The following is a 12,390-nucleotide window of genomic DNA, read 5'->3' on the forward strand; positions in this document are numbered from 1 at the left end:
GCTACTATTCAGTGGAAGATAAACTTTTTAGTATGGTTTAATCCTCAAGTCATGCTTAAGTGAGCATTACCTAGTTCTATGGAGTTATAAAAACTTTTTTAAGAATTATTTTCTGGTTTAATTTTTTTCCTGTTTTTGTTATTGTTGTTGGTATTTGATTAGTATTGATTAAGTGTATTATTTGTGATTTACTTAACAATATCTGCTTATATCCAGCCAAGAAACTCTTTCAGCTTGTGCCCTGGCTGGTGTGGCTCAGTGGATTGAGTGCCAGCCTGCTAATCAGAGGGTTGCCTGTTTGATTCCCATTCTAGGCCACATGCCTCAGTTGTGGGCCAGGTCCCAGTAGGGGGCGTGTGAGAAGCAACCACACTCTCCTCTTTCTCCCTCCCTTCCCTTCTCTAAAAATAAATAAATAAAATCTTTATAAAACTCTGATGTTTCTGAAGTGTGGTGGCTGTCGATCCTTGTACTGTGAATATTTCTTCCATAGGAAAATACGAATATGACATCATGTTGGAGCATTGGAAACTGGGTAACTGAGCACTTAGACCCGAGGTTTTCAATTCCAGCTGACTCCTAGAACCAGCCAGTCTCCAAAGAGATTCTGATGTCATTGGTTCGGAGCAGGATTAGAGGAACCTGTATTTTTAAAAACTCATTCTCATATGTATTCAGGGTTGAAACCGTTGCCTTAAAAGAACAAGGCTGACCATAAATTAAAGTGGGTTTGCTACCAAAGATCAGAGTGAACCCTGTTACATAGATCAGTCCTACTTTGACCCTTATATTCTGTGGAGGTTGTTTGATAGTCCTGTCTATTTTTAACTTTGAAGTTGTACAAATGTCACAGAATAGTGTACACTATAGATAAGAAAACTAGATTTGCGAAGTTAAAGGACTGAATGTGGATTTTTTTTTTGCCTGTTGAACTCTAGGATTCACAGATACTTAAGGTATTTTTAAATAGAGAAATGAACCCTTTCCCCTTCAGAAAACTGAGCCCCTCATAAAAAAAAAGAAAGTCATAGACGAAGACGCCCTTCCCCTCCCACATTCGGTAGTTAACAGCTTTTCTTTCACCCCGTGGCCCCCACCCCGTGGCCCCCACCCCGCTGCACTGGGAAGATTATGCTTTGCGTCTTACCCCACCTTTTGAGGCGAACCTCACACTGCACTACAGAGCAGCTGGACTTAGTGATTCTTGTGCTTGTGAGGAAGGTCCCCTGGTCTTCATAAAAAGAGAAAACGTATTCATTGTTCTTTTCTGATGCAAAGTCGTGCTCTTTATGTAAGCCTGACACAACACCAAGCATAGTGAACCATAATTTTAGAAGGTTTCTAAGGTCTGAGTCCATATGAGGACATGGCCAGTATTTTGGGAAATATTTAATACCTCTTAATGTGCTGTGTAGGCTTTCCATACTTGAAGTTATGGCCATTGCTATCTCGTTGCTTGTTTGGGGGAGGGATAAGAAGCGAGCAGCAGCTTGAGAGGGGCCTGAGTGGTCTAGCTCTTTAGAAACAGCAGTGATCTCGGGATCAGAAACCCTTCCGACCTTAGTTCTTTTGTTTGCTAAGTTACGATCCAGAGTCAGGAAACGAAACCTTTTGGAACTTCATGTTCTTCATCTGTAAAATCCTTGGCCTGCCTATTTCACAAGGTTATTGTGTGAGTCAGATTAAAATCCTGTGTGTGTCTCAAACACTTTGACATTCATAAAATTGGATAGAGATATTAGGATATTATGTTATTGCAAACCCAGATTCCCAAGCACATTCCTTAGGATGATGGAACAAAAATTTTTCCCCCCAAAAAGTACTTTGCTCACTTTATTTCAAGGTTTTCAAATAAAACTTTAATTGGCTTTGACCTGGCTAGTCTAAAATTTAGGGATCATAGGATTAGATAAAAGCTTGTTAAGTTACAGTGTGAGGAGTTCGTGATCTCTGAAAGACAGAAATTGTTGAAGTCAGCTCACTGAGGAAGAACACAGATTGTGGCCCCACAGCATGGGACTGCTGCACTCCCGGACTTGCGCATTCCCAGTCCTGTGCTGTTTACCCGGGTTCCGATTCGTCTTGTAGTCTTCCTGTTCATGAATTTTCATATAGTCACAGGACCTTAACAATTAATCGTCAGAGCTTATTATTTATCTCTCTCTCTCTCCTGTTATTCACAGAATTCTGGAGGTTATGTGCCTCTGGAAAGGTTTGAGAAGTTTATTTTGGAACCTTAGAAGTATAGGTCAGTTAACCAACATCCCTGGGAAGTCCCTTTCAGCAGAAGCTCTCAGATTGCCTTTATGTGTCCTTTGAGAAAATAAAACTGCGGTATATTCTGCAAAGCCTGACGATTTTATTTGGAATCAATATTTATTTTAGTTCTCTGAAAATTTAGTTTAAAAAAAAGACTGTGTCCCAGGTAGTTCGAAAGGCAGTACTGTGCAGTGTACTTAAAAAACAACAACAAAAAACCCAGATAGTGTGTAAGTCATGTATAAAAACTTTCAGATAAATCGGTTTTGTACCTGTCACAACTCTGTAAAACATTCATTTTGAACCGCAGAGAGCTCTGTATGAATTCTCTGGAGACTCTGAGTCATGAGGCCACATACACGCGACTGGGGGGCGGGGGGGGGACGTTCGAGGCTGTAAAATGGCACACAGGTGAACCGGGGTACCGCCACTTCCTTTCTCACTGTCCCTGCACGGAACGGCTTTGCTCACTTTCAAGCTGAGAGCAGGGTGAAGTTCTGAGCGTCACACTTGATGACTGAATGCTCCTGTACTTGATTTCTAAGCTTTTATTACTTGGGTATATTGAATGGCCACCATTGGTTGGCTCTTTGTTCTCAGACGGTCCTTGAATAAGTATTTCCTTGACACCTCTGTGTGCAAGACCCAGGTGGTCAGTCAGCCAGGCCTACATGACCCCCACCTTCAGGACGTCCGAAGTCTGGAGCAGGGACAGACGTTTAACACAGAGCCGTACGCACGTTACTGACATTGTGCTGTGCGCTCAGGGGGGAAAGCACAGTGTTCAAGGGGCAGAATGACTCGGGCATAATATTCACGGGGGGGTGGGGGACTGCTTCCTGAGGAAGTGACATTTAATAAGGTGAAAGTCAGATGAGCCTCAGCATGGGAATTGTGACAGGAACTCGCCTGTGTGTGTGACTTTTGCGTGAAATGGAAGGTCTCTCTTCCACGCGCCTCAGTGTCAGTTTGCGAGTGCCTGGATCACTCCATAGATTTGGGCTGAGAGAATTATGCCAAGGAAAGCCTGCTTTTATACACAGAATGAGGTTTCAAGTACAGAGAGGAGCTGGACAACCTACCTGCGCTGGGTCAGCAATTCATTTGCTCACAGACAGGAGTGCTGCCGTGTACCAGGAACCGTGCCTAGTCCTGCGGGGTATGGCAGTGGCCAATTGAAGGGTCACGTCGGTGCCGACCTTCTGCTTCTGAAACCACCGCCCCAGTCGTGCCACTTCACGAATCCCTCTCGAGACGAGACTTTCTGCCCCGTACTGAGCAAGCACTGGTGGTACTGTGTGGTTCTGCGTCTTCAATTCTGTAAGACTAGACGTGTAGTCCCACCCTGTGGGCCTCAGGTTCCAGGAATGGAAACTGGTCTAATTCAAGGAATCCCCAAATCCGTTTTTCAAGTGCACGATCTTCCAAATAAGAGACAGAAAGGAGTCCAGCCGCTGTCATCGGGGTGGTCCTCGCAACTTTTTATGACCTTAATTCTCGTAGTGAAACGGACGGGTGCTATAAGCTCAGTGGTGAAGGTCCCAGCAGGCTCTGATTATTTCACGTGTTAGCCGTCGGTGAGAAAGTGCACGTCCTCTCTGCTTTTGAAGAGCAGTGTGGCCCTAGGATTTAGCCCAAGTACCTAAAGCTTGAGGTTCACATCATGCTTTGGCATCTATTATTTTTTAATCATAATATTGTACTTAATTGTGCAATTTTACGTAAACAAACTTCAAATCTCAAAAGAATTGTCAGATTTTACCCTTACATTGTTCTTTTAGTGTGTGGCCTGTTAGTGTATTGGAAAATCCAGAGCATTTGTATTTTCTTCACTTTCCTCTCTTCATGTCTTTGGGGCTGCGTGTAGCTTATAGATTATGTAAGATTGGAAAGCAGTGAAATTGGATAGTTGCCGCGTATTTGTTTTTGTTTTGTTTTGAAGTCCGTGTTTTATAACAACTCCCATCAAAAGCCCGGGGAGGGAGAGTGTTTTTCTTCTTAACCTAACAGGAGCGATGAAGCACTAAATTGGTCTACTTGTGGTGTTCTTACAAATCTGTTCACGGCTATGCCCCGTGTGCTGTGGTTTTTACTTGATAAGCTCACCGGAACATTTAATCGGGCTCAGAGGTAGGAGCATGGAACTATACCTCGTGTAAGCTGTTGAAACCGGCACAATCTCAGATACAATAAAAGAACAAGGTGGGTCAAAGGTGTAGCTTACCTCAGCCTTGTCATTATGCAACCAGTTGGGAATGTTTTTGACATGTTACTTCCCTGTGCCTCCTCACCCTTCACCCTCCCTCAGCTTTGGTTTTTGTAAATTTGCCTTCAAAGCCACCCTAACATCCACTACTGTGACATCAACTCTTATGGAGTGTTTTACAAGTTGGGAGTTACCATTTTAGTTAAACCAGATTTGGGGAGCATTTACTCCCTTAGGAAACAGGTACTGGGCTAGCCAGTAATTTGTCTGCCCCCCCGCCCCAACACCGCCAATAAGATGGCTCTATTAGTGAAACAATTTTGTTAGATTGTATTGTGACAGTTGTCATATAAGCATGCATTTAAAAAAAAAAAAAAAAACCTTTCTCCCCTGGCTGGTGTGGCTGAGTGGATGCTGTGCCGGCCTGTGAACCAAAGGGTTGCTGGTTCGATTCCCAGTCAGGGAACATGCCTGAGTTGTAGGCCAGGTCCCCAGTAGGGGGCATGTGAGAGGCAACCACATTTTGATGTTTTCTCTCTTTCTCCTCCTTCCCCCTCTGTCTAAAAATAAATAAAATCTTTTTAAAAACCCTTCCAAATTGATGAATTTCATGTAGCCTTTTTAATACTGAAGACAGAAGAAAATATGCAACGTTTTTAGCATTTTATGCTTTATTATTTTAAGAAAGGTAGAAATGCAACAGAAACACCGCAAGAGATTTGTGCAGTATATGGAGAAGGTGCTGTGACCGATCAGACATGTCAGAGGTTGTTCGCCACGTTTCGTGCTGGAAACCCTGTGCTGGATGAAGCTCCACAGTCAGGTAGACCGGTTGCCTTTAATAGTGATCAAATAGAGACATTAATTGAGAATAATCAACGTTACGCCACATGGGAGATAGTTGACATACTTAAAATGTCTAAATCAATAAAGTTATTAGTGAAAATGAAAAATGCGTCTTTTATTTTACAGAAAAAGCATACAGACTTTTTAAGGCCAACCCATAGTAATTGATAGCATCTGAAGAAAAGTTTGAGCCTGACAGTGTAATTTATTGGATATGATTGTCTACTGACTAAATGTGAAATGTGCCCACATTTTGAATCATTGGACCAAAGAGGAAGGAGAGTGAAGTGGGAGTTGTAAAACTTGAGGGCAGAAGGTACCCGAGCATCACAGAAATTAGTGTTGTCAGCAGAACAGCGAGAAGGTGAGAGACGACGGTGGAATTACTGACAATCTTTTGGAGCCAGACTGGAAAGCACTGGAGAGCACCTTCTTTCCCACTCCCTGTCGCCCACACTTGACACCCCACAGTGCTGTGCTGTCTCTTAACACCTTTCGTGTCAGAAGTTTCCAAGTGGCCTGTATATGAGCCTTTTCATCTGTAGGAATGTTGCTGACATGTAGAAATTAACCAGGAGGGAAAAAAAGGTAACTTCAGTTGTTCATTTTTTAGCCACTTGGCCCCAGCCCTGAGATATGTCTGTTTGGGGGATTGCTGGTAATTAATTTTTCTTCCAGTGCTTTGGAACTCCCTCTGCAGTTATTTCCAAATTAGGGTTGTGTTTGGTAGCATTTTGTCTGACATGCAGAGCGTCAGTCTGGGTGTAGTATTTCACTAATTGAGGTGCCTCGGTAGGAAAGAATCTGGATACGTATCCTTAGGTTACTGAGTAATGTAGCTGCTCCTCGGTGAACGTTCTGATCTGTGGAGGCTGATTTTCATGGGCAGTTTATAGAAATCTGTCTTTGTGTTTTGTGGCTATCGTGTTGGGTTTTATTCAAAACTATAAAATCTTTACACTCTACTGGGCCGTAATGTGCCTCTAAGGCAGCATTTTCAAGACTTTGCTGTACAATCCTAATCGAGATGTGGATAAGTATATTAGGAAAGGGGTTTTGTGCTCAAACAAGTTTGGGGAATGCTTGATTCAATGAATGTCCTAAAAGACTCTAAAGCCTTTAACATGCTTTTATACATTGTGGTTCTCCGAAGGAAAGTAGTTGATTTAGTGATTTCCTAAACCTACTTAACTAGAAAAGCTCTCTGTTTGGGAGAAAGGTCGATGGTACACAGAACCCCCTTCAGGAATCGTCTCAAGCCCTTATCTTACAGAGGAGGCTGAGGGATGGGTCCAGCAGTCTGTGCAGAGTTTTCGTGGCATCCAGGGAAGTGGGGAGTGTGTCGTCTTCCCCACCTGAAGTGGCCTAAGAGGTGCTTCTGTGTGAAGGAACAGACGCTTCTCCAAGGAGGACACACAGAGGCCCAGAGACTCATGTTCAGCATCACTAGCCATCAGAGGGATGCGAACTAAAAACCACAGTGAGACACTGCTTCCTACCTGTCAGAGCGGCCATCATGAATCAGCAAACAACAAGTGCTGGTGAGGATGTGGAGAAAAGGGACCCCTAGTGCACTGTTGGTGGGAATGCAGACTGGTGCAGTCACTGTGGAAAACAGTATGGAGTTTCCTCGGTAAACTAAAAATGGAACTGCCTTTTGACCCAGTGATTCCATGGCTGGGAATATACCCTAGAATCCCGAAACACCAATTGAAAAGAACCTATGCACCCCTATGCTCATAGCAGTGCTATATATAATAGGCAAGTGTTGGAAACAGCCTAAGTGCCTATCAGTAATGAGTGGATCAAAAAACTGGTACATTTATACAGTGGAATACTGCAGCAGAAAGAAAGAAGGAACTCCTACCTTTTCCAACAGCCTGGATGGAACTGGGGACTATCGTGCTAAGTGAAATAAGCGAGTTGGTGAAAGAAATGCCATATGATCTTATATGAGGCATCTAAGGAACAAAGTAAATGAACAAGCAAAATGAAACCAGAGGCGTGGAGACATGGGACAGACTGACAGTGGCCAGAGCAAGCGGGGAGAGGGCTGATGGAGGAAAGCAGGGGAAGGGCCCAGCCGAAGCCCTTGTGTGAATGACCCAAGGACACGGACAGTGGTGTGGGGCGGAGGAGGGCAAAGGGGGAGAAACCGGGACAACTGTGTTAGAATAACAGTGAAAAAAGAATATACGTAAAGCATTCAGTATGGCAACTGGTGCATAGTAGGAACTCAAGAAGTGGTAACCATTATTTAAAAAGAAGAAGAAGGGGAGAAGAAGAAGAAGAGGAAGAACAAGAAGTAGAGAAAGAGGAAGAAGTACAAGAAGAAGAACAACATCTGGAAAGGGCCAGGCCTCTGGAAAGATGACCGTATTTTTGCTGTGTGTAATGTGCTCCTGTGCGTAATGCACACCCATGGTTTAGCACTACCCACATACAATGAGCATCCTTAATTTTCCCTCAAAAATTCAGACAAGGAAAGTGCACATTATACACGGCAAAATACGGTATACTCATTATTCCAGCATCGAAAGAGGAAGGAAGAGTTTGTTAAAAACGTGCAGTCGTTGCTTGACTGTCAGAGTCTCTGTTCGGCGTGTACAGGACTCCTGTGCGGCGTGTTCATTCAGAAGAGCAGCGAGAAGGAAATGTTTTCGAGGAAAGGAAGAGGGGTTACAGAAGAGGCAGAAGGGGTACGCGGCAGCATGGGGGCAGGAAAAGCCTACAGACCTTTGAGAGGCCTGGTTCACCGCAACACTTCATTTAGGCACTGGGGTGCCGATGTCATTAAACACCCTGGTCTCTTTGGCACCAGGCAGTTCTGGCAGCTAATGACTTATGTAAATAATGTGCATGTTCTTTAATGCAACCAACTCCTGCTTGTTTCTGACGTTGAGTGTGGCTTGTAAGTAGCAGTAGAAGGGAGATGGGGAAATAGATTGAGTGGGGAAACGGGTCACCACACGTTACTGTTCACTGTAAAATGAGCACATTTTTGAAGTGGAGGGAAAGCAGTTGCTGGTTTATTGATCTCCTAATTGGGTTGTTGAGTCAGTGCCAGTAGCATGCTTCGTCCAGTGAAGAAACAAAAGCCTCTTGGTGTGTGTACACAAAATAGTATTAACGGTGAAAACAGATTGTCAGAGGGAATAATAATGTGTTTCAGAAATTCGGAATAAGGGGAAAGAGCCTCTGATTCAGTTCTAGGTTTTCTACCCTGTAACTCTGAGCCTCTGCTTCTTCTTAAAGTGGGGATCCGAGCGCAGGTCATTGAGTCCTGGCCACCAGGAAGGTGATGGCATGAAAGCACCTCAAACTGTTCTGCCACACGGAGTTGTCAGGGTGCCCAGAGCATCCTGTGAAGGGGCAGTCATTTGCTGTGATCAAATTGAAATAGTATCTGAAAGGGAATTTTGAGTTCAAGTTTGGAGAGTAGAGTGGGCAGCAGGAGATAATGGGGAAAGGCCGGAGACTGTTCTTTGAGAGCCGGAAGGAAGGGCCTCGTCCCTTACAAGGAGTTTCTGGTGTTGGTGGGACGTTAGCGCTGTTCAGAGTGTTGTTAACCAGAAAGCACTGGGCGAGATGTGGGGCCCAGGCCAGGGCAGAGGCCGCTGAGCAGCATAGCACTTGGCCAGCTGGGTTTGAAGTCCCCTGATCAGTAAGTCTCCTTAAGTCTGTAGGTGGAGAAAGAGATTACGCCCTTTAACAAAGGCTAGTTAATGGTGATTAGGGGGTTGGGGTCGTACTAGGTAAGAATCAGACAACTAAGTAAAAACTTTGGTAATTCAAGAATAACTTTTGATGTTTTCTTAGATAACGTAAGCAAAATTACTTAAAAGGTGTGAGCAGATAGTTCAATAAAGAGCATAATGATACACTCTTGTGCACACACAGAAATATTTCTTGGGCTATGTTTCCATCTTTAAGTAGTGTTTGTGTGTGTTGTTAGTAGCACCCTTTTGAAAAATGTTAGGAGAGAAAAATGCTTTGGATTTATTCCTCCGATGTGACATATGCAAGTGGTCAGCTGCATTTTCAATACGTAAGTCTCAGTCGTTGGCAAGTGAAAGAATGGGGTGGGTGTCAGCGGGAAGAACACGGGGGCTTCGTGTTTTCAAGCCCCGAGTGAGTGTGCGGTGGTACTCACAGGAGAAGCTCTTCCACCCTGAAGTGGGGCCGAGGCCCCGGGAGCTGCTGTTGAGAGAGGGGCGGGTTTCTTTTTGTTCTCTTGCTCTCAAAGCATCAGGCTTCTGGTCCTAGTGACCCTTTGTCTCTCATTGTTTGTGTCAGAGCCAGCCTGATATTTTAGCCAATGGAGTGTTTTGAATTCCATTTCTCTCTGGCTTTTCTCTCAACCCCTCTTCCCCCACCCCCAGGAAAGTTTATGTCACATAATACAGCATTCCTTAAAATAGTGGGAATCCGTGTGGTGTTATGTGGAACAGTTACATTAGAAAGAGGAAAAACTTTAGGGGAGCCAGTACCATGGGCTAGAGTAATTCAATTTGTTGTCATGAACAGTTTTTAATTATTTCTTCTGTCCTTTATTTCATCTTCAAATAATCATTTAATTATCTCCTAACAGAAAGTGATGTTTAGAAAGACCCAGTCAGTGTTCCTTAAAATGGAAACCATGCCCAGGAATACTTTAAGATGATTGCATCACATGGTTGATTTCCAGAGGCCTCACAGACTTCACCGCCTGCCTTCCAGTTGCCTCAGCTATTCGTGGTGCTTGGCATGTTGCTGGTGGCAAGAAGAGAACCCTCTCACCCCATCGGGTTACACGCTGTCACCCAGAGGTCTATTTTTGCCCCCAACATGAAACAGAAGCCCCAAAAGCCACATGAAATACTAGATAGGAACTTTAAATGGACTAATTCCTGGGTGTGCTTAAAGCGAATAACATTGGCAAATTCAGACATTAAATTTGATGCATAAGGTTACACTGTGTTTTTTAAAGTCTCAGCATAAACATTGTGTGCTTAGTTTTTTTCTCTCTCTTTTTTTAAAAGAAATTCTTAAGCCATGGCTTAAAGCACCTATAAATAATATAGATGTAATTAGAATATGTCCTACCGCCTCTTTTATAATAGTAATAGAATTGCTCTGCCGGATTCTGTATTTAAAGTGCTTTGCCTTTGTAACTCGAAGTGTGTATGATCTCATTCCAGCAGTAAACTGGTGTCAACGTTCAGTGCGGTTATTGAGTTTTCTTCTACACCCGCCTGCCGAAGGGCTGTGTGACCTTAATGCAAAGTGAGCTTGGTTATATCTGCCCCTACCCTCTGTCACAGTGATTTCTTGATTAAAAAATGAGATAACCTTTGTGAAAGCCCTTGGGAGGTACAGTGCTGTGTAAAGGCAGAGTCTTAGTGTTCTGTCCTGTTAACTTTTAACTGCTTTCCCTCGCCGCCAAGACGTCCACCGTGTGCTGGCTTAAGCCGGCACACTCTTCTCTACCACCTACGCTCAGAAAAAATGGTGACAGGTGCCTCATGTCTTGTTTCTTCACATTGGTGTCCCCCCGCCCCGGCTTAAACTAGCAGGAAAAATGTGTACATTTTACATTTGCTTTTTGTCTTTAATTTAGTCATCTTTTTGGTAAGTGTTTATTTCTGTCTCCCACCTACCTCCCGAGAGTTTTGCATGAGTGTCATGTAACCGTTCAACAAGTGACTAATGTAGAGTGCTCTTGTTTAGTCCCTGAGTCATTGTATTATGAAACACTTGAAAATTGACCGCCTATATATAATAATGAGGAAATAATTTAATACAACTTATACTTCATGATATGATGGTTTTAGTTATTAGCTCATCAGGGGATGATGAAGAAGAAAATCAATGAAAATTCACAGAGCTTGAAACTAATTTCAAGTCTAAAGAAATCGCAATTACCTTTACTTCCTCCTTCCCCTTTTCTAGGCCTTTGCTGTTTGATTGATAAGAGTGTTGAGTTGGGAAATAAAGATCTGGCTTTTGCTCCTCGTCTTGCCAGGCTTTGACCTTGGACAAGTTGCTTAACTTTTGTATTTCAGCTTCTTCATTTCTGAAATGGGTGTAATAGTAGTATTTGTCCTGGGCACTTCACTGGGTAATTATAGATAAAATGAGATTATGAATAGAAATATGACCCCAAAGTGGAAGATGTTTATGTAGTTGTCCTATCCTGATGGTCCTCATCAGACATTTCATATCTGGACGGCCACAGGACTGAAGAGTGAAAACAAGTTCTTGAATCTGCCAAAGAGGATCCGAAGGGAGTCCCTGCGTCTCTGTGAGCTCAAGGCCCTGGAAAGAGAAGCCCGTTCCCAGTGTTCGAATTGCTGGATGGAGCCACGAACTATGGTTTCCCAGAGAAATAACACTCAGTGGCCTAGGTTTCCAAGCTAAGTTAAAAAATAAATTTTAACAGTGATTTAATCATAAATAGTTCATTGTAATCCAATTTTTATAAAGCTGTAACAAAGCCCATTTATAGTATAGGTATCAGTTTGGTGTTTAAAACATTCCAGAGGAGTTAGCGTAGATTTGCATGGTGAATGAATTCATGGTGGTGAATTCAGTTCTCTTTTGGCTTCCCTGGTGATTTGATACTTGTCTGGGGTCATTGATCATTTGATTGAACCAGATTTGGAAATGTTATCACTTTCTCCTCCAGTCCCCTGGTGCCTTAACTGAGAGTCCAAACCCAACTTTCTTTGTGCCAGGTGAGGAGGAAGGAGCCCTCTTGGATCCCCAATCTCCTTAAGGATCACAGTAACCTTCCAAGCCAGGTGAGGCAGGTTTCCTGGAGTCTCAGCCTCAGGCAGGGGCAGAGACATGCTCAGTCTCCAGAGGCTTTGTGACGTGTAATTCAAGGCTCTTTTTGTGACGTCTCCATGCCCCAAGATAGACGTGCTTTGTTGGCTCTGTCTTCAGTTGGGATTAAGAATACTTCGGTCCAGTTTCCGCTGTAGAGGATGCTTTGCTCTTTTACATAGCTTACTGTAATTTTCCAAAGTTAAAGGTTTGGGACTTCCATTCCAAATGAAAAGGGACTCCTCACACTGACTGGGCCTGGTAAGGGGTGG

General features: G+C 43.5%; 1 protein-coding gene across 3 annotated transcripts in view; it reads left to right on the forward strand.

The window, feature by feature from the left end:
• The window catches only part of NSMCE2 (NSE2 SUMO ligase component of SMC5/6 complex), a 196,562-nt gene that overhangs the window by 42,612 nt on the left and 141,560 nt on the right, over nucleotides 1-12,390 (forward strand). The window lies entirely within an intron of this gene.

Source organism: Sturnira hondurensis, unplaced genomic scaffold (genome assembly GCF_014824575.4).
Source record: "Sturnira hondurensis isolate 20B ecotype Veracruz unplaced genomic scaffold, ASM1482457v3 Scaffold0006413, whole genome shotgun sequence".
Lineage (NCBI taxonomy): Eukaryota > Metazoa > Chordata > Mammalia > Chiroptera > Phyllostomidae > Sturnira > Sturnira hondurensis.